This window comes from Cebidichthys violaceus, unplaced genomic scaffold, assembly GCF_023349555.1.
Source record: "Cebidichthys violaceus isolate CVI_PGR_0920_01 unplaced genomic scaffold, fCebVio1.0.p SCAF_2, whole genome shotgun sequence".
NCBI classification, from domain to species: Eukaryota; Metazoa; Chordata; class Actinopteri; order Perciformes; family Stichaeidae; genus Cebidichthys; species Cebidichthys violaceus.
In genome coordinates this window covers 17920531-17941935 of record NW_027176372.1, presented here as the reverse complement: position 1 = coordinate 17941935, position 21405 = coordinate 17920531, and the positions used below count along the sequence as shown (strand labels likewise).

The following is a 21405-nucleotide window of genomic DNA, read 5'->3' as shown; positions in this document are numbered from 1 at the left end:
TTTGTTAAAAATGAAACTGTATATTCATGACCTGTTTTTAAATCAGTACGTTTTCAGTATGAACAAATGGGCATGAGGCTGACAGAACAGGGAAACTAATGGATTGTTGATTTTAGTCTTTTCATGGAAATTGTTGACAATAACAATGACAGCCACACTTATTCTTTTAGTCATTAGTTAGAAAGGCTCCATGGTGACCTTGATAGCATATATGTTTTTTTTTTAATTATTAAGCCCTTTAATCTTTTAATCAAACAACCATGTCCTTATTGACAGCATGCAAGGGTAAGGAATGAGTAACTTATCTGTCTGTCCTGAAGACATGAGAAACACTCTATGGCAACGCACACACACACACACACACACACACACAGATATAAACACACTTACTGTACAGTATACAGTACACAGGGCTGACCCACAGCATCACGCTGTTGTTGACACGTCACCACAGCAGAATCCAGCTAAGCTCTTTTGTCCTGAGAGACAGAGTGGAGATGCAGTACAGTATGTACCAGAGGTGGATTATAAATCCATAAGTAACAGTCGCCATCTCAGTCAAATCCTCAACATGTGCTGGGAAACACTTGAAGAAAGGATTCGCCTCTAAATGCATTCAGTCACAATGGGATTATGGAAAAAAATTACTCAAAAAGTAATTTTGACAAAAGTCATTAAACACATGAAAAAGAGATCCAACATGTATCATAAAAGTGCTTTGATCAGCCAGAATCTACTTACTGCTTACTGTATGCATCTTAATACAATACACTAAATATACACTTAATAACCTAATAATAAAAAAAACAAAAAAGTAATTCAATGGAAGTGAAAAATAAAAGGGGCATGTTCTGATTGTGCTTCTAGTGTCAAGGACATACTGGGCTCTTTGTGTTAATAATGTGGGGGTTTCTGTTGAAGCCCCCGATGCTCAGCCTTGCCACATAAACATGAACATTTCCTGAAGCAAGTCCATGCAAAATAAGTATGAATTTCAGAACAATGAAAAGAAGGAAGCATTATTTAAAAAAATAAATTCTGCAAATACTTCAAAAGAGGGAAGCAGTACCGCCCATCCATTAAACCCTTTCTTCTTCTTCCATGCTTCATGTTTGTGAAACTCTTTAAGTCCTTCCCTCTTTTATTTCCACATCTCTTCCTTCTGTCATTATCTTTTCCTCCCTCTCTCTGTCTTTCTTCTTCTTCATTCTTTCTCCATCTCAGTTGTTTTTGTCTATTAGATTTATATAAGTCTGAGGGAAGAGGTAGGGTGGAGTGACCATGGCTTGTGCCAGCGGCCTTATCTGTTTGGACCATGGCGCCTATTTAGATAATAAGGCAGCCTGTCAACACTTGCATCACACACACACACACACACACACACACACACACACACACACACACACACACACACACACACACACACACACACACACAGCCCTGTATTTGAGGGTGAGTTATAGTGTCAAACAGTCAATATGTGATAATTACACAAGGCATTAGTCAGTAATACAGCTTGCGGTTTTCTCTTTTCATTAGACTGCAGCTCGCGCTCGACAACCTGCACCTTCAGACAGGCAATGCAAAATGTGTATTGTCTCCAGTATAGTTCATGGTGTAGATGCAGGGAAGCTGAAATAATGGAGTTACAAGAGTTGCACGCTCTGTACCACCCAGGCTGAGCGGTACAAGCTGCTGCTTGGAGGGCACTCAAATTTTCATTCTGTGCTATTTTCAATGGGAAGGTTTGGGTTTCCCACTCTGACTTTTTCTTACTCTGCATGAGAAGTGAGAATGTGGTAACCCACCCTGCTACTACGGGCCAAGTTAAAGTTTGGCTGAGGTGAGGAACAGTAGATTTGGAGTGGAAATAAATGTTTTTTTATGTCCAGACTATAAAAGTTTCACTGACTTTAAACATGTATCCAAAGTGAAATAGTTTGTACTAAAACTCAACAATACATTTGACTTTTTTTTCCCAGCATCGCTTAGAAGTACTGGCAGACTTCATTTCAGATTCATTCTGATGCGTATTCCATCTGTTTCTCTCTAGACGCCTGTTTCATAATCCCAAGTGCTGTTGTCGGTTTTTCTCTTACCACAATAGTCTGCGACACAATGCAGCCAGGCAGTGCTTTTGTGGAATGGGACTGAGTCAGGCCTATCATTAGCCTTATCTTATTCTCCCTGGGCACTATTCACACGCAGGTTGGGTACATGATGTTCCCTGGGTGCACACACACACACACACACACACACACACACACACACACACACACACACACACACACACACACACACACACACACACACACACACACACACACAGACACAGACATAGTGACACTCGTACACAATAGAAAGGGACTGAAGTGCAGGAAAATTAGAAAGCACATTAGAAATCATCTTTTCTCAGCTCAGAGCAGCCTTATCAAATATCCATGAGTGTGCATACACACACAGCCACACAAACACTGATGTGTTTATCCCTGCAGGGCACAGAGCTAGTATTAGACATACTTTAGCAACGGTGTTGCCACAGCCCATTACTGAGAAGTGCTCTAGTGTCTGGGAAAGAAAACAATTACTTCTCAGAGCTACTGCAGGTCATGAGGACATGCTTTCCAGAACACAGGAAATGTTACAGCACAAGGACCAAACACATGTTACATTTTTTAAGTTACTGAACATCTGCAGTTTGGCAACATTTCTGTGCTTCTGTGTTTGGTAAATAAGAAGAAGAGTAATTTAAGTTTCCCAGACTTTCTCGTCATGCAATGGGCAAATGGTAGGTGTTGGGTCCTAAGGACCATAAACACAGGGAGTAAATCAAACTCAGTTAAGCAGCATTATGTTGTTTCGGCCCGTTAAACAATCATGTAATGTGGGTGTTTAAAAAGTAAATGCGTAATTGGATTTATAATGGAGTTTCTGACATCTGCTTCCCATCACACAATCATATCCCTAATTTAATCTACAGTACCTGAGTGGTGTTTCAACACGTGTCACCTTAACCTCACTGTCGTCCATAATTGCATCATTAATTTGGGCTTTTGCACAACATTGAGAGGATAAAAAAAGAATAAACAAGCGAGAGACTTCACACAGCTGTCTAGCTGGGAGCAGAACATTTTAGGCAACCTGCTCACGCCCTGGTGCAACGAGTTTGTTTCATCAGATGGATCTAGGTATGCAATAAACGTCCTTGCTAAATCAAGAAAACATTTTTCTGTTTCTGCGGGCAGAGGCAGCGCTTGCTAGAAATTGAATGTAATAGAACTGCCACTCTGAGTTACAGTTAACAGTGTACATGCTCTAAAAAAAAAAAAAAAAGCCAAATGACAGGCACATCCAAATGAACCATAATCAAACTCTGACTTTAGTGTCATGAATATGGTGCGTCCAAATTTCCAAACTCTCATTGGCTTCAAGTGTTGCTGCACAGCTGGAGAGGGGCTCAGAAAAACTGGAAAAGGAAGAAAAGGAAAAAAAGAAAAAGGAAAAACAGGAAAACTGAAAAATGTAATGCAGCAGAGACCTGCAAAGGTACCATTTTTTTTCCGGGATGGCAATGCAGTTATCATGGTGAGTCATCAACCATAAACAAATAAAGCTGTTTCTATTGGCTTATAAAATCAAGTCAGTTCTCCTCCCTACAACTAACAGACAGTAGAGGTTTGCTGGTTTAAGGACCAGCTTGGTCCCAGTTGCAGGCTGAAAAGGTGGAGCTGTTCTGCCAGGCTCCTTTTCTCCCTGTGGATGCCTTTCTGGCAGACAAAAGCCTGCGAGAGAGAAAAGAGAGAAATAAACGTGTGTGCCAAGTTTCAGTGATTTTTTTTCTGGCTGTCCCCCAGCAGAGAGAGAGAGAGAGAGAGAGAGAGAGAGAGAGAGAGAGAGAGAGAGAGAGAGAGAGAGAGAGAGAGAGAGCGCGAGACTAGCAGAATTAAATGAGCGAAAATAACAAGATGCATCCTATCCAAGAGCTAATTTCTGTCTTTGTGTCGCTGTGTTTAAAAGAAGCAGTTGTACCATGGAGCGGGCCGGGCCAGTCGTATATCTGATCCCCTGTCATTTTACTGTGCCATCACTAGCAGCAATTAGCACCAGTGGCATTAAATGACCTCTTTCTGCATTCCTTCCAGTATGGTGTCATGGAGAGCAATGAGTCATAGATCATCAGTATGTTTGCATGCTGTGGTGTTTACACAGTCTGGGTTCAGGCTAAACAACAACCCTCTGAAAGCGTGTAGATGCAGAGTAATAGATGCTGAGCTTAGGAACCAGCAAGGCCAATGCCAAAAAAGTGTGGGACTCTGGGAGGAATGTTGACGAATGCTGAAACTCTCTTCCCCTCCCTTTCTTTGTGTATTCCTCCCAACTGTCTCTCGCACACTCTTGTGCATATACTCGTCCACACACACACACACACACACACACACACACACACACACACACACACAGATTCCATCCGTGCCTCCATCCACATCCCTGACACAAGTCTTTCAGGGGCCTGCAATGCACACAAAGGTGTCCTATAAGGGGAAGTGGAGCCTGCACCGCTAGAGAGAAAAAAAAGAGGGGAATTTATGTAACACTCGAGGTCACAACCTTTTGGTACTTGTGAGCCAACGGTGTGGAAGTGAGCTGGGATCAGGAGGTTTTCTTACATCAGTAGGAGCGTCTTTTGCTTTCGAAGAGCTTGAGCTGTGCAGGGAGACAGTTGACCGCCTTCTTTAACTAAAAAGTTACAGCTCGGTGCTCAGGTCACCTTAAACAAGTCAAGAAAATAGAGTTTCTAGAGGTGCAGATTCAATTCCAAAGAAGAAAATAAGCAACAAATGAGGTACATTTTAGTGCCATTTTCCACAATAGAAACTACCTTCTTAATTTGGAGCGTTATTTAGGGAGCAGTTCCCTTATTATTTCCATGGTGCTGAAGTGGTAGTTCACATCTACAGGAATTTGAGAGGAAATCATGGTCATCTGTGAGGAACATGACTCTTCTCTCTCCTTTTCCTACACATTTCCATCCGTCAGCTCCACACAGTGTTTTAACTGATGATCATCCTCAGGCTTGTTTGTCATAATTTAAACGCTCTTTTATTTACGGCTTCTCTGATATGCCAGCTTATTTATTATTATACAGCGGCTTTGAGGTTGAGATTGTACACATCTGATATAAGTTGCCTAATTGCAAGCAAAAAAGTCAAGAAAGGCATATCAATCCAAGTAAACCTAATTTAGAGTAAATTTAAGTCTGGTATTTACGGCTAAGATTTCAATTTAAAAACTACTTTCCTAAATATATAAAACAAACAAATAACAACAGGCAATGTTATGAAAGGTCAGAATGCTGATGCAGTCTCGCACATATGTGCCTGAGGGTAAATCCAAGTAACATATGGGGGATGAGGATCCTCTTTGGGTTGGAGCGATCAATAGGCGAATGTTCTGACCCTCTAACCATGAATAATTTGTGGGTCTGCTGGCTTAGAGCTGAGTCTTTTTCTCACCCGAGGTTGCATTAGAAACAGACAGACACAACGGTGTAGAAGTGTTGGCAAAACACTGACTTCAATGCTCTTTCCATGATTTTATCAGCAGAATTATCACTTTAGATGAATGTGTCCATTATCTGATCCATTTAGTGGATTGGTGTATTTCTATGGCTCTATTTGTTCACGGGCCCACTTCCTAGCCCTTTAGAGGGAAAGGATGCTATTGTAGCTCATATCAGTGGGAAATTCAGAGAAACACCCTGATAAAAAAACAAAGTCCCTTGCTGTTATTCTTTGACAGCTAGCAAGAGCTTGATATGAAAGAATAAAAACGGAAAGACAAGCCGGATACTTCCTTCCTTTTGATATTCGAATACTTAGAAAAACATATCAGATTCAGACAAGCAGCACTTGTCCCCGTGAGTACAATAATATCTAGGCCATTGCATTGAAAAACAGCATCGCTAAGCGCCTCTCCTGGGGCCCGTCTTTTGAGGTGAGACTCTCATTTACCCTCATGTTGGCATCTTAACTGGCATTTGAATTGTATTGGAACAGATCAGTTTAGCCAAGGCCTGAGCATATTGGTTAAATGTTCACATAGTAACTCTTCTTTGTTAAAAACTAATTCATGTATATATCACATTGCCCTGCAGTCTAAACAGTCAATGGCCCCTGCTGCCTGTCACCAACACAAAGACAGATTAAAGACTTAGATGCAGCTTATAATGTCGACCCATGATAAGAGGCTAACGAGTTTTGCAGATGTCTGCACTTTTTGCTACTGAACAACATTCTAGTGATCCAGCTCTAATAAGTGTCGTCATATAAACACAGATGTTTTTTTTTTATCTGCCATACCTAACTATTACTCATCTTTAGAACACAATGCTTAATCAGTGTCCACGGTATCGTTGTTTCCAAATAAAATGCTGAACCTTCTAAAATGGTGTTTTAACACGACAGTGTTTAACTGAGGTTTTCACCACACAGCAACACACTAGATGGAACGGGCCAAAACGTTTTGCTGATTGAGTAAACCCAAAGCCAATAGTGGGTAATTTTAGCATTTAGATTTGAGGTCTTTGCCATATTAAGACTATCACTCTTTCTCTTTGCCAGCCCCCCCTCCCATATCTCAAGGTAACCATGTTTTTTAAAAATTTACCTAAAGAACTGGGAGTACAGCCAAAGCCTCCTATCAGAGGAAACACTGGCCAACAGCAGCTGTGAAAGCCCTCTCCTCCCTCCCTTTTTCTCCTCCCCCGCTTCATTTCTCTTCCTCATTTTTGCATTTTCCTGTTTTGGTGTTTGGTGGCTGCCTGCTCAGTCACCAATACAAAGCAAAGGACTGTCCTCAGGCTGCAGAGCGCAGACAGACAGTATCTGGTGAACTGAGGAAAGGCGATACCGTGGATTCTTGTTATTGCACTAATTTGACTGTCTACCAGGTTGTTGTTTTTTAATACAGACAAACAGCTTTGATAAAAGAGCTGAGAGAGAATATAAATCAAAATAACAAGAGACATTACTGCTAATATTCTGTAGTCACATAATGACACAGTGTCCTTTTAGTCAATTAGAGGAAATATTGCTTCAAAATGTGATTCGCTCTAACTATGTTAAAGGAAATATGCATATCTTGCAGTCATGGGTGTGTCGGTGTGTCAAGTGCTAATCTGCCTGAACACACATCATTTATGAGATGTACACAACATATATATGCTCATTCACACGCATACACATGCAATATGTGCTTATACTGTACATGGGCAAAGAAAGTTTTTTTGCATGGTGTGTGACTGTATATTTTGTACTTTGCTTTCAGCACTGAAACTAAACCTAAATGCTTTTTCAGTAGTAAGATGGAAGGGCATGGTCGGGCAGCATCCCTGTGTGGTCACCCTTTCTGCGGGAATACAGCTCTGAGTAAACACAAGGATCTAAATTCATTGTGTCACTGTGACCCCTTCTACCTTGCATCCATATGCAGCACAGTCTCGCAATCACTCGCCTGTGTCCATCAGATGGACATACATGGCACAGCAGCAATACCTGTGCAAGAAAGTTACCAGACACCAGCTATGACGAGACAGCTCTGAGACAGGATAATTACCTCGCGTCAGGGTTAGGCAGACCTGGGGAATGCCAGTAAGATAGGATTTACTGCTCAGAGACTGACTGTGTGAAAGGACAGGAATAACAATAACTGTTAGAGGAGGAGGCGTGCGGAGCAAACAGAGAAGAACAAAGAGGGTGTGAGAGAACCGAAAACAAACGAGGCCGATGACACAGACAGCAGGACAAACGTCTGTGCACAAGGTGGCAGGCAAGATACAAAAGTTACACGGCCAAATTTGGTCATTAGCAAGATACATTCAGAAATGTGCCACTCCAACACACAATGTTTAAAAACACAAGGGGCACATACTGTTACTATTACTATTTTGATTTGTACATTGTAAAGGCTGCCAGCTACCTTGCAGGCGCCACAATGAGCTACTTCCTCTGCGGTCAGATTATAATTACAGTCTCACTAAGAAAGCACACCAAAGTCATTAAACTGGTGTGAAGAAGACAATCAGTCCTGTAGACTGGAAAAAACAGATAATGACTTGCTGTTTTTCACTGGGTGCATGTACTTGATGTTTGTGTGTGTGTGTGTGTGTGTGTGTGTGTGTGTGTGTGTGTGTGTGTGTGTGTCTGTGTAGGTCAGGAGTTATCCAGTGGGTGTGGGAACCTGTGAAATACCCGATTTTGTTTCAGTTCTGCAAATCCTGACATGGTTCCTCATAACAGCCTGCATAGCGTAACTGATGTTTGTTTCATTTACAATTCACAGGTTAAATTACTGCAATAACAAAGAGGGCCAGAGGCTTTAAATGATTAAAACAAATCAGTAATCTTCATGAGAATCTATCGAGAGAACAATAAATCCTACACAGAAACCAATACACTGAAAGGTCCAAGATCTGTGCCGTATGGTATGGATCCCCAGAAATGACGCAATTTAAGTTTAATTGGGCAAATACTTATTGTTACTAGATTCACTGCATGATGGATAGATGTTTGATTACGGGCCAATAAAATGTCAAGACAGAGTTCCAACTTTGTTTCTGGCAAACACCCTGGCCCATACCTGCCCTTGTGTGCAATAACTCTGCAACAACAAAGTTGAGCCTGGTATATTTCTCACGTTTCATGATGCGCTGCAGCGTGCTGTGGTGTTATTACAGGGGCTGGAGCCAAAGACAACCCTGGATCAGTGCGCTGCTCTGGGGTGCAGTGCCTGAGTGCTTGACCTCCCTGACCCCTCCCAGTCACTTCCTCTTTAAACAAGTTTCTCTGGATTGTTTTAATTGCTTTCCAGGGAACATATTTTGAATGAATTGTACTGCTTCACCTTGCTGTGCCGTCATAAAGTAGAGTCAATACCAAGCTGATGGGAACCTTATCCTTCAATACTTGGACTCTGTGACTTGGTTATAGGTGAGGTGACATCTTACTGGCTCCCAGACACTGCTTACGTGGGCAAATCTGTCCATCTCCAAAACAACAGAGAGCTCTTGCACAACTCCCCTTGTCAATAAGCCAGATCTGATTAGAGATTTTATGTCAGCCTCAGCTATCATTCCAAAAAATATCTCAAGCATCATTTTCTCCATGTTCTTTGATCATACACGTTGGAATGGGCTGTTTTGATTGATGCCAGAGAATGACATTTACAGAATTGAGGTAGCTTTTTTTCATCGATCTCATCTCCTATCAGTGTTAATCCTCTCCAAGAGCATTTCTTTCTTAAGTGTATCTAATCCAACATAAAAGAGCTCAGTCTTAAAAAAAGTGTCAAGCTGGTGAAGAATCTCTCTATATCAGTGTCTTGTGAATGTAAGCAGCCGCCTGCCAAACGCTGGAAATCTACACGTCCAGACAGAAACCAAAACAGAGTGTGTATGCTTGTGTGTTTGTGTGTGTGCTTTGTCTTCATACGTCGATGACCTCAGATGTGTGTGCATATCAAATACATGTCCACTTCTGCGTGACTACGTGTCTTGGTGCACGTCGGTTCCTTTTTTTGCACGCACACGTGGATATGAATCTCTCAGTGTTGTTGGCGTCTATGCTTGAACGCTCACCTTAACTTGCAATGGAGTGTGTACCTGTGAGGTGCGTGCGTGCAAAACAAATACGAGTGTTCTGTGGTTTTATAAGTGAACTTTGGACCTCTCGGCTACACGCAGGAGGGAGGCCAATTTAGCCTATATTGTTTACCCGAGCCTTTAAACAATGACTGGGATGGTAGATCGTGTTTACTCACTCTGCTGTGCTGCCTCAAGACCTGGAAAATGACAACTCAAAAACACAATTTGTCTTGTGTACTCTGACCGACTCTAAGTTCAAGGGTTCCTTCAAGTGGAAGTATTTCCTGTTTGTTTCTCGGAGGAGAGCTTGAACCTTAACTTTGCTGTCAGCCAATCATTTGCTGCAAAATCCTCAACTTTAAAGAGAATGTTTTATTTGTGGCAATCAAACTGAGGTGGAATTAATGCTGGCTTTAAGCGTATTGTCAATGGCAATCCCTCACAGTTACATTCGCTTGTGTTTCAAAGCAGCAAATAAAATGTTCCCTATGAGACTTGCCACAATCTCACAACAATTTAGCAATTATTCAAAACCGCTTTGTTTTTGCAAATTGCAAAGTAGTGACACAATTAATGTGATTATTCAGCATAACGTACTTGCTTAGTTCAAACATTTGCATTAATTACAAAGCAGCATGCTCAGTGAACTGTTGCTGAGACGTGTTTTTTTCAAGGAGGATCCCATTAGAAAAAGACAAGCTCTTTGTTTTGTCAGAGAAACTCCCAAGTAGCCTGAAAACCACACTGACGGAAGTGGCATCTCCAAATGTTAAATGAATGCACTGTATTGTGATACTTTACATGCTAACTGCGTACGTTTATTTTATTCACATCATTGTATTGTCTATGTGAGGTATCACCAAATATGCTGAAGTCTAGTTCTCATCTCTTCCCTTCTTCTGGACACTGCTGCAAGTCTACAAATGTGTGTGTGTGTGTGTGTGTGTGTGTGTGTGTGTGTGTGTGTGTGTGTGTGTGTGTGTGTGTGTGTGTGTGTGTGTGTGTGTGTGTGTGTGTGTGACCAAGAAAAAAGAAAAACTAAACTCAAATGGCCAATCACTGAAGCTTATACGACTTGCGTCTTTGTGTGAGGGGCAGGCTTTTTGGCCTTTTGAAGGCAGGATAGGCAGGGGTTCCTGTAAAGTCCCAAACAACATCTCAGCTCAGCACTGCACAGCGCTGGATATCACTATGTTCCCGGTTTATTTGGAACAAGCAGCTTTTGATGCTGATCCTTCCCCTGACTGAATCACATCCTTAAATAGTGCTGTTGTGTTACACGATACATCCTGCTGAACTGGTATCATTCACACACTAATGCAAGAGGGAATTTGAATTCCCTTTGAAAAAGTAGGAAGAACTTGAAACAAGCTCAGGCAGAGACATGACTGTTAGCCCTTGTTAGCTACCTGCTTTTCAAATGCATAACGGTGATAGACTTACATGTTACAGCAACATTAACCAATAACTTAAATACGATGAAACCGTCAGTCTAAGTATATTTATACAAAGGACACAGTGCCATTGACATGATGCTCAGTTCAACAGCGAATCAGAAAGGAGACATATGAATGATTCTGAGTTAATCCGTAGCCATGCAGGCATCTCCACAGTTGAATCCGACTTACATAAACTGTCCATGCAGTGACAGATATGCTGTTACATACCACTCGTAGGGAACCCTATAGTTTGTTGTATAACTGTACTGTATATCATCAATTACAGATGTTTTTTCTCAGGCATGCATGAAGTTCATGCTGTGGTTCCAGGGTCGATGTGGGAATAATCCATAAAAAGAAACAGTAAATGCACCGTGTGAGGAATACACAGCCATGCAGTGTAAAACATTGCTGAAGATAAATTGTCGATATGTACGTACACTGATGTCTACACGAATGAAGCATGTCAGGAAAACAAGATTGAATTATTCTATTGTATATTAGAAAAGAAAAAAACAAAATCCTGGCAGCTGTGGTGAAAAAAAGATAAAGATCTACTTTTTTCACTTGGATTCATTCTTTATAAATTAGTTAGCAAGTGTAAACATACAAACATATACATGCAAATCATAAGAAACATAATGTAATAACACTTTTAAGCATAAATTATTTTATTTTATTGTAAAACATAATTATTTTCACATCAACTGTTACATGAGTTAACCATTTACTACTTTGAATTCTTGGACAGATTAGGACAGAGGGTGTTAACAAAACATATAAAGCATCCTCAAGGCTGCAATTACTTCTATTACTTTTTCTTTTTAAAGTTACTTGCAATTAACACTAAATAGAGCATTGAGAATGATGATGTAATGTGTGTGTTTATAGCCCGAGCGTACTAGTTTTACAATCTTCACGCGGGTGGCCGACATCTGGATATACATTTCAGTGTTTTCTCCCGAAGGAGATGTGGCTGCCTTAATTGCACTTTCTCATTAACGTTTCTCGAAGCTTTCTTCTATTAAACTCCGACATATTTTCCTTTTAAGACTCGGTAGAATGAGGCACGCACATCTGGCCCTGACCCCGTCTGTCTCTGCCTGTCCTCTGATGGTAGGGGATCCTCACCACGCAGACAGGCTGAGGAAACATTCCGTACAGTACATCATGTCCTCTCGGCCCTTCTCTCTGTTCGCATGTGGGACTGCACAGACCCACATGCCACTGGGCTTTCTCACACTCCAAAGTCGATGGAGTGGTTTTAATTTGTGACGCTATTTGGAAGGGAGAATTATACAAGGTGCTGAATATACATGAGTTCCCTGTTTCACCACTTCACAGCCGCTCTTTGAGTTATATCAGGTTCCCTTTTGAAAGAAAGTGAAAAGTGGCCTGTGAACGGTTTTAACACAACTGTATAGCTTTGCTAAATTTATGTGCATATTTACATATGAACGCAGCGTAGCTGGATGTCCGACTGCACAGATGCTACGTCTGTAGCAATCAATCCAGGTTTCAATAGTGAAAACACAAAGAGGGTGGAGTGAGCGTTAAAGATCTGCAGAGTACATTCACTACCAAGGAGAAGTGGTCCATGTCCAGTTTCTATTCATCTTCCTATTCATGCTTTGAACACAGTGTTAAGTGTCCTGTATGTGCGCCTATAGGTAGTGTACAGTCCACAATTTAACTAGGATAAATGAAAGAAATGCTTTATTTTGTTATACAAACTTCCCAGTATCTGTATTCTACACCGTGGTTTTGCAAATAAAGGTTGCCGTACATATTAGATCAGTTGTTGTTCTATCATTGCCTTTGAGATTTACAGCTCTCTTGCTTGAGACAGAGCGTGCTGGGTGGAAATAGACACACTGATTGAATTATGATCTGAGTCATTTCTGTGGCCTTGTTGAAGGAGAATAATATCATTTGTCTGGCTTGTAGAGATCAGTGGAAGGCAGGCTGATGAAACTTCCTCAGGCTAATAATATGAGTAACTTGGTCGAAGCGCGGCCCTGGTCACTGCAGTCTCTTACTTAGAGGTGTTTGACAGGCGTGTCTTTACTGGGATTTTGCGAGTGGCTTTACAAGGAAGTAAGTGATATGTTTGAAGTTTTCTTTTAGAACAACATCAAACAGAAAACTTTTTGTTTGTAGTCGACATTTCACCAGCATGATCATCCATAAGACTTAGATTGTATTATGAAGCTTTGGAGATGACAGGCACAACAGAGCAGAGAGGGACTGACAGTTGGCCCAAAATAAAAATATGTAACACAAACAGTTTACCCCAAAATGGCTCCCGTAGCTGCGTCTACGGTGTGTAGATAGACACTGAATTGTAAGTCGCTTTGGATAAAAGTGTCTGCTAAATGACCGTAATGTAATGTAAGTAAATTCTGCAGTTAATGCATGTACGATTTATACATCTACTGGTAGAATTCAGATGAAAGATGTCTCTTTTTTTATGTCTTGTCACCTGAAGGAATATTTAATGCTCATTCATGTCGCCGTTTGAGTTTGATGCACTTTCCTTCAGCCAATGACCGCCAATGACTTGTCTCAAATTTATCCATGGGAAATTAGTCGTTGCTCCATCGTCATCTCGCAGGTGACAAAGGATTAGCTTTAATGCTCAGCGGAGGAGCCTGCTGGAGTCTGTGGGAACTATTCTGTGTTTGGATGACACTGACAGCGATACTTAGCAGGGTGCCTGTCATCCAGCTAAATCCAGATCGTGCTGACAAGGCCAGACGTGTGCGAGCACGCACATATGCGAGCGTGCGGCGAACCGCACGCATCGACATACACACGGGCAAACAAAAACACAAGCGAGCACACAAGCACACACCAGGGGACGGCCCATCGAGGGCCCAGCTCCCTCCAGTGTTGTCCCAGATGCTGGTGACTTGGGTCACACAGCTGCAAAAAGATGTGGAAGGTGGAGAGATGGAGAGATTTAAAAGGGAGGAATGGATTGAAAGAAGGAGGTGGTAACATTAGCGTGAGGCATTCTTTAGAGAAAAATAAAGTTAAGGAGAGAAATAATGTATAATGTTATACGTGGGTGAGGGGCAGTTGGGAAAAGAGTTTCTTCCTGTTTCATTCATCTGTTTAGTGATTTCATTAGTTGTTTCAAGGAAGAATTCATTAGTAAAATGAATTATTTGTCATGACGATCCTGTTGCTTCTTGTCATCCCCTTACTCCGTTGTTTTCCTCTAAAAAACATTTCAAAGTCTGTTTTCTTTACATCTATGATTTTGTCATTTGACCGCTTGAAAAACGAATGCAGACAGTTTATTGTTTTGTGCTGTAAAGCAATTAAGTGGTTGGGCTATACAGATGCTCAGCCAGCGTTTAACAGTTCTATTCACTTAACACATATGCAGCCATTCAAAGATGGATCCTATGCTAAATGAGATGCTACACCTCAAGTGGTTTCAATAAATTTTAATTCAAAGATGCTCAGCCTTCACTTAGCAGATATATTTACGTACAACACAGATGCTACCAACCTTCTTAGTGACATCCTTTTTGCTTCTAATGATCATAAAGTGTCAAAATCTTTTTTTTTTTATCACCAGTTGACGTAAGAAATCGCACATGCAGCACATTTTAGCTCAACAGGTGAAATGTAAAAAGAAAACCTGCCAACTTAGAGCTGATAGCGCGGTATCACCCATTGCTTCGATTCTACAGTATGTCAGCTTCACAGCACATACAGTAAATTTCCATTTCTCAGCGCCATGACAGTCTGAGGGCTACTCGTTTAGATAGAAATAGATACACACAACCACACCAAATACGACAGCTGAGGTAAACAGTACACTAAAGTAGCATAGGCAGATGAATATAGACAGATGGCACTGAACTCTATAACCTTTTGTTCCAGGACATGATCCAGCCAACAGTGTATTAATCACAGGTGTCATGCAAAGTAGCCTATTGCCACTTCTTTGGATCCGAGTATCAATTTTCATGCGTTGTATGCAAAGTAAACACAACAGGTTTCATTAGTAAAATTGATATTCTGTTTTTTTACTCCAGAAATATACACAGATTAGATTTGAAACACCACATAGATTGTAGCGACGTGTATCTAATTACATCAGACAGAAAAAATAATGAGCAAACCAACAGCTTTCTTAAAAACGTTTGTGGTAAACTAGGCGACCCGTACGGAGTCAAAGGGCTTTGACGTTGCTAATAACATAGACCACTGCTATTTAACACGACATGGCCAATTGCGTCCACGACCTATGACCTTATGTAGAGCATCCACAGAGCCATTAGTGAGGGCACTTAACTACTTATCCTGAGAGTCCAATCCCTCAGAGTTCATAGCTGACAATCTTACGTACACACGTTTGCACTGAACAAATGGTAATCTTATGCGCTATGGGGGCTGGACCGTGCTGTTATTTCTTTTTGGAGGGATGCTGGGTTGGGGGGGTGAATGTGGCCTGACATGGGTTCACCATACTGACATTATCCCTAGTGCACTCATCTGGGTCTTGGCTCTATTTCAGTATTTTCACAGTAAATCTAGCCAGAACATTCTCCCCGTTATAGCACAAGGTAAATCTTTACATTATGGCCTGAAGCTGTCTGGCTTCTGCTGAATCACAGCCTGGTGCCAGATGCTGCCAAGTCCCCAAGCTTGTTAACTGCAATATACTGCACACAGCACCATTAGCTACTGTATTGCTTGTCCTGCTGTAAACTGCTATTAGTTTCAGTGAAGGCTACTGTTAATGAACTTATCATCACTTCGTTCAAAGTGAAATTAAGTAGAAATTAAGCATTTAAGTGGCCATTTTTCGTCTTGGGAAATTGAATCAAGGCAAGTGAGGAGCAGTTCCTGCCTTGTCTTCTTGGTGGTAATAAACAAAGTTTAGTATGTCACCCAAGCAGAATTTAGTAATAGCAAATGAGTTGCTCTGTCAAGGGACTAATGAGTTAAAGTTCCTCACAGATGCAAAAAAGTACAAAACACACACCCACACACACCTGCTTGTGCTGTCCTCTGATTGTGTAACAGCTGCCTTTATGATATAAACAGGAGAATGAGTGCTTCTATGTTTCCTACCATGCAAATCCTGATTAAAACCCTTCTGTAGCTAAGTACAGCCTGTAACTTGGAGTAATGTTGAGTATGTGACATAATGTTTTAACTTTTAAAGCCTTAAACTTGGTTTTACAGGATGTTTGACATCACTGCCATCACAGAATTATATGGGAGTCAAAAGTCACAGTCACAGCCTCATTCATGTGCTCCTTTTCTTCAGAGATTCAGGGAAATACATTTCTGTGAACGGCTGTTCACGGCAGCAAGTAACCCTGAATAATGATCGTGAACAGTGATTGTTAGAAACTGAACTGAGTGAACTTCAAATTCCACCGCTATGAGACATTTTGTTGACTTTAGAGGGTGCATGACGATATTTACCCGGCCAAATTATCAATGCTATTTAATTATACATTTCTATGAATCTAATTTTCTTCAATGAATATCCTTATTCTTCTAAAAGTTGTGCTGTGGTAGACTCTATGAAGACCCATAAAGTTATTGCTTGACATTTAGTTCCTTATGCTTTCGTCTTCTGAATTTTTACCTTAATGGCACAAAGGATTACGTTAATTCCTATCTAGTGATAAATGCCAATATGCACATCTTACATCTTCAAAAAGACAACATGCAGGAACTGGTTTTACACAACTTTCTGTCATGTAACACCACACTCGTCTGTGCATCACAATCTGTACAGAATATCAAATGTCAAAACCTTCCACTTGCCAAAAAGAGGGATTTAATGCAGACTAGAGACTCGAGACATTAACGCCGAACTGTCAAACTTGAAGGCAGCTTGCAATTAATCATGGCGAGAGCGGCTCACTTTTGCTGTTACACCTTCACCAGAAGCAATAGCTCTTCAAACATCACTAGATTAATTATAGCCCTCATGACAAAAGAGGCTTACTGAAACTGACAAACCCACTTAATCACAGTTTCAAAGCGTTTAGGGGATACGCACACAAATCTGAAATGTTACAATAGATGCCACTGAACTCATTCATCTGCCTCAGTTTGAATTTACAGACAAACTCTGAAGAAGTGGTCCAACAATTTCTCTGTGGTGGAGCGCTCCAAATCAATTCCATATAAGTGAGCATATAAGCAAAACAAATCGGGTTCCATTCGGATAAGGTATAAGAACAAGTTTGTTTCACATGATGCAACAATGGCTCAACTGTGTGTTTTATTACACACATTACCTCTGATTAAATGAGGTATGGAGATGGGCATTGTTCCTTTCAGGTAAACTCAGAGAAAGATCTTTTGCTTTCTTCGCCCGAAACAGAAACTCCAGCAGTGTTGAGATGAAACGATTCCCTTTCAGGAAACTGTCATTTTCATTGTGACTCCGGGGCATTGTGTTCAACTGGATTGGAGACACATCATACGAGTGCCAGCCAGAGCATGGCACTCACAGTTATGGCTGGATATCCAGAGGTATCGCCAGCCCTCAATTGTCTCTTTGTGCTTTGAGAACACAGTTGCTCAGAACAAAACAGCAACAGAACGGCGAGCAAACAGTCAGACGACTCCTGACTCTTGTGCAGCCCCTTCATTTGGAAGCCAAGATGGGACACACTCAGACTCGTCCCACTGAAGTCGCGCCTGTTGGGGCTATGCCACCTTCTCCCAGGACGCTGTGCGCCCTCCGCCTGGCCGAACCGCCCCACAGATTCTGCTGCCACTACCAGCACTTCAGCTATCCGGAGAGAGCTATGAGTTACTTGCCCCCTTACTCACCGAGTCTGTTCAAGAGGCCAGATCGGCGGTAAGTGGGGGACAGCGGAGGAGAGTCAGAGAGTTTGTCTTGCGCGTGAGAGGACATTTGGCTTGACAGTGATGTGTGTCGATGACAGACACGTTCAGGAAGAGATGGGCGGTAACGGCAGTGTGTCAATGTCAAAAATTATGTAGAGTCCCGGATGCAGTATTTGTCATTAAATGGCTTGGGTTACAATTCGCATGTATGGCAGCATCTTAACAACATAATGTCCAAAACAGAATAGTAAATGAATCTTCTTTGTATCTGCTGTGCTTAATAAGTTATTATGCCTCTAACACATTTTCATTTCTCTGACGTAAAACATGTCGATCTTGTTGAAAATTCATCTTTTGAGTTTCCGCTAATTGTTGGCTGCAGCGTTGAATGCAAGCATGATGTGATGTCTCTGGCAGCCCTCGGATAACAATGTCAGTCCTGTCATCATTTTCTGCGTGTACTGCATGTTTGATACAAGCTATCACATACAGTTACATCACATGCAATTCAAGGGCAGAAATTGACAGCCTGTTAAATTTATTGAAAAACCTCACCAGCAAGACCAAGGCCATGTGCCTCGTTTCTATTCATGGTTCAGGAGACTTATAGGTGATGTGATAATAATGAGCGCCCCTGGGTGTCCTCGTGTTTGTAGAGTGTTTAGTATTCATTGGATGTAACCGCTCCTGTTGCCCACAATGACAGCTTCCTCTGAGACAGCCTCTGGCTGCAGCCTATGGCAGGGCTGTGTGCTCTCGGGCCACACTCTCCTACACGCCATGCATTCCTGATTATGAGAGTGCAGATGGGACACACATAGTAAAGAAAAGACCTTTTGTCCAAGAAGAGATCTCAAACTGATCGAGTTTTGTTTTCTCCGTGGATTTGACCACCGGTGTCTCTTGCTGGGCTGCATTGTGTTCATCTTGCATTTGGTGCCACCAAACCCCAAAAACGCCGGACGTTGGAGGCATGTCTCGGCTTCCTTCTGCTTCAGCCATTGGTGCAGATGAATCACAGTGTTATATAACGCGGTTGGCTCTTGCACATGGGACATCTGATGGAAGACGTGGCCCATCGCCTGGCTGTGGAGTGACTCACTGGATTTGGCACTCGCCAAACACGTTCAGGCAGCAAGAGCTCCACAGAAATACAAAGGCTTTATTTCTTGAAATGCCAGCGATGGTCAATATCTGTGGCTCTTAAACTGTTTAGAAACATGCAAACACAATTTAAGCGAGAACTGCTTACGTTGTTTGTACTTGTTAAGATTTGTGTTGTAGCGGATATTAAGCTTAGGGCTTCTTAGTTTATATTGTCGCTGTCTTACTGCATGTGGCTCATATATTCCACTTGAACAGGAAGGCTCCCCACTGTATGTAGTCTCTATCTGTGCACCTCAGCAGAACCACAGGCAATCGGTTTGACTCCCCTCGATCCTAAATGGGACTATCACAGCGGGGCAAGGTAATTCACCAGCCCCTCGTTGCCAGAACAGGGTTTGATATTAAACCTGGCAGCCGTACTCCCACAGCACAAAATCTGAGACGACAGGCACTATGGGCCCTAATACCCAGTCAATGTGCTTTCTGCTTAGCCTTGTTAGAACTACCAACAGTCAGACTTTCCACTCTAATTATTTTGTTACATAACAGAATTCCTTTTTTCTCCAAAGGACGTGGCAGACCTTAGTTTGCTATGCAATGATCAAAGAGTAGGCTCTTGGTCATTTGTTATCGTTTTAAATACATGTTTCCTTTTTCCAAGCAGTGCAGCCTCTTTGAGGAAATTTGAAGTATATATAGAATTGCATTTTATAGGATATGCATGAACCAAATGAAATGGCTACTAGTATTAGACGTAAGACCCGATCAGCTGAGACTAGCCGGTAATGTTCTACATGTTGTTGCTGCTTTGGAAGAAAAATTATTATGCAACAGAGGCTCCCTAATAAAAAAATAATTGGCTCACTATCAGTATTGGATCATATAATTGTAACAGCAAAAGGGAACGTAATGTGACAGCAGAGAGGCGCTGAGAAATGATATTAAAGCTATTAAAACCTGCATGGACGCCTCGCTGAAAACAAGGTCTATTGCTCAATAGAGCTGCCAGCACTCAGTGGAAAAATGCCGTGAAAAGATAACAGATAGCAGCTCTGTTTTTCTCTGTGGTCGGCTTGTAACACACATTGTTTATTACACTTTGCAGGATGCTCAGCACAGTTGCGCCACATGTTGTAAGATGCCAGTTCAAAAGTGTATGTGAAGTGCAAGAGGTCATACAGCAGAGACCAGTGCTTTGGACTCATTCCTGTATGCCCCGTCAATGAGTGGAGTGGATATTCATACTCAATATAAGTTGTGGTACACACAACTCATGCACAACAATCTGTGTTTCTCTAAGATATCCTTAACTGCTTTGTTGTTTAGTGCACACATTAGGGTGGAACTAATGCAATTAAAAAAAAGTAGAAGGCTATGCTATGCAACCATTAACATGAATGAATGAATGAATGAATGAATGATTGTCCTTTAAGAATTCCCTGTGTGTTTTCTAAGTAGGAAAAACAACTTGGAGTTGTTCATTTGTGGAAAAGGTGTACGGAAAATTCCGTGGTAAACACTGCGTCCAGAAACAGAGCCTTTGTTATTGACATTGTGCCCTACGGGATGGTGTATTATACGTTTTCACCACTAGAGACCAATAGAGTTCAGGTATAGACTGTGGGGAAATTTACCGGGGAGAGGGTGGAAAAGTACCTTTGTGGAGTACCTGTGCATGTGTGCTTAGGGCGACATTCCGTTAGAGCATATAGCTTTTTGTAACAAACAACAATAAAGTGATGGGAACAACGTGTCATTGTTGTTATTACCGTGTAGTAATAGTTTTCGGACTTATCTTAAGTTGTAAAATTGTACACGTGGCAAATCAAGAACTACTAAATTGATACTTCTTTAAGATTACATAGTCTAAAAACGTTTGTTAAAGAAGTTGCTTGATTGAATTGAATTGATTCACGTGAACATCCGATTCTACGAATCCTCACCACATGCGTCCTTCCTGTGCTCAAATCTAGTTTTTTATTTATTTAAAAGCAACACGTAACATTGCAACATTGTAACTTGTTTATGCAGGACTACTGAGATTACGTTTGGTCGGATGGTGGTTAAGAGGGCAGTTGTTGCAGTGAGGACGGGTCTCGGTCTGTGGGTTAACTGCAAGAGCCAGTGTGGCAGAAGAAAAGTTCAGAAGCAGGACACACGCAATGCTGCATTCAAATGCTCATCTAAAACTTGCGTTTTCCGAGTACTCCTTTTGTTTACTAATAGTAAGCTTTAATGCAACCTAAACTGTATTGTTTTTATTGCATTCGTTTTATTTTATAAATTAGCTGGTTGGAAGGGGTATTATGCACATTTCATTGCAGATTAAAGATGTCAAATGCATTGATTTAGTGGAACGACAACACTGAGTTGTTTTGT

General features: G+C 41.4%; 1 protein-coding gene across 1 annotated transcript in view; it reads left to right on the top strand.

Annotated features, from left to right (window-relative positions):
- tsc22d3 (TSC22 domain family, member 3) overlaps positions 1 to 21405 on the top strand; it is a 33890-nt gene that overhangs the window by 8754 nt on the left and 3731 nt on the right. The gene's annotated exons all lie outside the window — the stretch shown is intronic.